Source organism: Opisthorchis viverrini (genome assembly GCF_000715545.1).
Source record: "Opisthorchis viverrini unplaced genomic scaffold opera_v5_240, whole genome shotgun sequence".
NCBI lineage: Eukaryota > Metazoa > Platyhelminthes > Trematoda > Opisthorchiida > Opisthorchiidae > Opisthorchis > Opisthorchis viverrini.
Window position 1 is genome coordinate 61,126 of NW_008751894.1, and position 5,000 is coordinate 66,125.

Below are 5,000 nucleotides of genomic sequence, written 5' to 3' on the forward strand. Positions count from 1 at the left end.
AGCCAGTTACAGGCGAGGAAGTCGGCCCTACAATTCGTTTAATCGGCAAATCGTTCCCATGCCTGGACAAGCTCAAGCCCAAGATGCTCCGTCGGTTCAATGCTAACGCGCTGGCAGGGTATTCCAACCTACTGTTAGTATGTAGGGGTTGTCCCAAATATGTGTGTCGTGCCCGTATCACGCTAGTTCCGAAAGTCCCAAATCCGACTTCACTGGACCAACAGAGACCGATCCCTGTGCCAACAATTCTTGTACGTTGCTTCCATAAGGTGCTTGCTGATCACTGGAGTCGTAGATTGCAACTGCCCTCACTTCAGTTTGCATTTTTGCATGGAGACGGCTGTTTTGAAGCCACATCTCTTTTGCATGCCCTGTTTCGTCACCTTCCAGCGACTGTTTCTAACATCAGCTTGGCGTTTGTTGAAATCTCGAAACTATTTGATTCGGTTTTGCGTGACGAAATCGTCAGATCGGCCGAGGCGTTTGGAGCATCATTACCTCCAGTTCGATACATCGCACAGTTCGGTGAGAATGCTGTAGCAGTTTTCCCTAGTTCCGAGGTTCACCGCCACAGAGGTGTGAGGCAAGTGGATCCACCCTCCACATTATTATTCAATATGGCTATGGATGAGTCTCTTGGATTGTCGATGCCGCAACTGGGATGCCAGTACCATGATACTTTGGTAGATGGTTTCGCCTTTGCTGACGACTGGGTCGTGTGTGCAGAAAGTCAGTCACGCCTTAAAGAGAAGCCTGAAGCTGCTACCTTCGAGTCGGGAAGAGACGGCATAGAAATGATTGCCCGAAGTCGAAATTGATGGTTATGGGCTGGCTGGATACATCGGGCAACAACAGTCTCATTCGAGCCGTTGGCTTCGCCGAGAAACTCATGGCTCCTCTGTGTCGGACTGAACAACCTATTTTATATAGGGGCTGGATACATCGGGCAACAACAGTCTCATTCGAGCCGTTGGCTTCGCCGAGAAACTCATGGCTCCTCTGTGTCGGACTGACACCACAACCTATTTGGCATTCCCTTTAATTCCATGCGGAAAGGTCGCTCCTACCACGGAGATCACCTGCTCAAACTGCTCGAAGAAATGCCGCGTGCCCCATTGAAACCGCATCAAATACTGGAGATCACGAAGAACCAGCTGATACCGAGGCTGAAATATTCACTTGTGCTCGGCCAGTTTTACCGAAACACACTCAAATGATTGGATTCCTATATCAGGCAATCTATTTGTGGTTGGCTACCTCTCCGGAAGGCACCCCGATCAGCTACATCCACGCCGGTAAACAACATGCGGGACTTGGTATCCCAAGTCTGAGTGCAACAATCCCGATACAGCGGAGAACGCGTATGGTTGCGCTCCTTTCAACTCAGTACTACGCAACCTCTCAATGATTCCGCATTTGGCAAAAGTGTTCTGGATCTCAGCTTCCGATCCGCGTCCATGGTGCATGTGTTAACACCAAGGAAGAGCTGGTGGCTGCTTGGGGCGATATTTTGCAAAACCGCGTTGACGGGTAGGGATTTACCAGAGTTGGTCGCTTCGCCTCTCTCGAATCGTTGGAATGCATTTCCAGAACGAGTTTCCTCGGATATTTCTCCGCGGTATCCAGCTCCAATGCAACCTACAAATAACGAGAGTTAGAAGTGCTCGGCGCTGTCATGGTGGCCAGATGATCTCATGTCGTGGAAACTGTGGCAAACCGGAGAGTTTGGTGCATATTTTGCAATCGTGCTGGATCACGCAGGGTCCAAGATGTGGTCGTCATAATCGGGTTGCGAGGAAACTCGCAAAGCGTCTCAGTCAGCTAGGATACACGGTCTTCGAGGCGTTTTGAGCAACTACTTCAACGTCATTCATCAAACATGACATAATCGCTGTTCGAGATCGCCGATCAAGTGTAATAGATGTCAGTATAGTCTCGGATGGGTTCGGAGTGACTGTGTGAAATGCGAAGAAGCAGAATAAATGAATGATGATGAATATTCCCTCGACATAAACTCAGCCCTACATGCAATCTGTTTTGATGTCGACTTTTTGGTCCACCAACCGATGATCATCTCCTACCGAGGGAGCTAGTTTCTCAATCCGCCAAGGCTGTTACGGGACTTGGACTTCCCAATGTCACAGTCAGTGACTTGCGTTTGCTTGCCATTGTGGGTTCATTGCGTACTCATGACACTTTTATGCGTGAGGCATAGCGTTGAATGTATATTTTTGCCCTTTGATCTCACACCAGGCCCAGCATGACGGACATGTTGTGCCTGATGCGCGAGCCTTGACTGTGCTAACGCCTCCCGCGCCTAGAAGAGCATTCAACATGGTTTGTCTTTTCTTCGGTTGTTGGTCTTCAGACACGTGATTCCCTCGCGATGTTTACATATTTTGTGACTCATCTCATCTGCATCGAACTGTTGGTTGCATTAATTTAACTAAGACGTTTCTCTATTTTCTCTCATTTTCCTGTTACACTTTTTATACTTTTTTGTACTGTCCCACTAATCTTCCAATTTCCATTACAAAAAGAATGACATCCGTGTACGCCAGTGGAGCACCATTCTTGTTGTTGCTGCCGATGACGATGTTGTTGATGATGATTACCCTAGAGCGTCAAATCCTTAACGTGTGTTCTGTGTATGTTGTCAAGGAACAGAAGATACCGCACTGATTCACCAGTAGTGTGTATCGTTTATTACTTTGTTTATCTTACTACTAGTGATGCGGTAACTACCTTTGTCCATATTGAATCCATCTTAGGATTGCGCAACCTGATTCGTCTGTTTCAGTAGTCCCAATTTGTCAATACCTCTCACCGGCGCGCTGAAGGAAATGAACAAGCGAACGCCGGAGAAACAGTACGAGAAGGTGCAACAGAGGAGAAAATGTCACGTGATGCAAAACGTTGAAATGGTGTGTCGCAAACTGTCACGGAGAGATTCAATTGGGCCACATGTGAAAAAATAGATCCTTATGAAAATGGGTGCATTTTTCTAGATGATATATGTATTTCGTTACGTTTGAATGGCGATGGTTGAGGTTGGAAAAAGCTGATGAAGGAATTCGGAGTCCATAGACGAATTTCAACAATGCAGCTAGTCCAGTTATTCAGATATCCAAGCCTAGCTTTTGTCATCTTTCTGATAACCAAACAATGCCGTTGGGTACTTTGTGGAACTACGGTTTCGGGCAAGCCAGTTGTTCATTGAATAGCGTAGGACACTATCTTAGTTGGTAATATATCATACCGGGGATGATATGCCCAGAATTAGTCCCTATATTAGCACGAAGATGTTGACATCCTCCAGGTGGTCAAAGACTTGCCATTCATTGTTTCACAATGTTTGAGGATCTCGTTTACGAAGAAGGACTACAATGCTTTGAGCGATTCTCATCCGTGGGGACATTGGAGAGACGTCCAGGCAGCTTTGAATGTTAGCAGATGTTTAGTAAATACTTACGTAGTCGGGAAGCTCTTTATTCGGACTGCAACTCACATGGGGGATAACCACGTGATGAAATTTCTGGAATCTCAATGGTGAAATGTATATGTTAATATGTATACGTACTTCATCTGTATACATATATACGTATATGCATATATATATATATGCATGCATACGTACAAACAGTTGGAGAGGCAAGAGAGAGGCAGAAAAAACAGACAGACAGGAAGACCGATAGATAGGTAGACAAACAGAGAGAAACAAGAGGACAGAAAGAGAGACAAACTGATAGACAGACAGGCAGACAGACAGCAGTTGACCATGTGATGCCGGAACCAGGCGCGCAGAAACGTGCATATATTGCCAACAAATGAATTTACACTCGGCGTTGCGTACGGTTAGCCCAGTTCCGGAACTACTCTTATTTAAACGTTCGGAAAACGACCTTTATGGTTGGTAAATTCTACGCAAATCCGGTACTCACACAAACAACACCCTCGTTCTTTTCTTGAGAACGGACGTCCACCACGAAGCATGGTGCTCATTAGTTCGAAATTAGTTAGCGTCTACTCCCGTGATTCCAGTGCGAATCATGGAAGGTGGAAAGTGATGTAGATTAATCAGAATTAAAAATAATCCGAAGTGAAAAGGAATCGGATCCCCTATTTCTTGTGTTAAACATGTGAACATATCAAGATTAAAAACAGCTGAATGAAGTTGCCTGACAAAGGACACTAGTGAAGAGTGCTTATCCTTTTAACAAGAAGTGTTACACACTTCTAAGGAATATGGCGAAGCATGATTTGGTAGGTGTTTCTGAATGATATCTTTAGTAATGCTATTCAAGAACTCACAACTGTGAGGCAGATTAACCGAACAAATCGACGTCCAACCAACAACATCCTGGAATCATTGGTGCGAAGTAGAAGAACAAGCGCAAGATAATACTTCTTAAATCATGAGCTGGGGTCAATTCAGTGAGTGTGCTTGGAAGCTTATTGCGCCGTCGAACTCACTCTGCTCCAACTCTATGTATTAACGGTTCTGTGCAATTCTTAACCGGTTTTCGTGGAGGAGTAATTTGCGAGTTATTTTGGTAGTTGGAATTGACTGGAAAAAAGACGCAACAAACTTCATCAATTTGACATCCGTCCGGAAAGTACATTAAACAATTTTTGATTTTAAGACACGTCCAAAATCCAGTAACAGCATTGCAGCGTTGCTCGTTCGCTCTGGTAATAAAGCTTTTCTAGTTAGGTGTAACATCCGCCTTTTTCAAGCAATCGAAGCCTTAATAAACCAACTTGCGTTTGGTCAGTTAATATCCATTCTTCACATCCTGAGCAGTCGCTAGCGTACATGGCATGATTATTCATTTTTGAATCACGTGTTACGGTCGGTCGGCGTTCATAGTTTACTCTCACTTGATTGTTAAACGGAGAACCCAAGGATCTCCAAACACGCTTGACTCAGGATTACAGTTCACCCACAAATTTACCGACCACCGCTGTTNTAACGGAGGATGTTTAACAAAAACGAACCC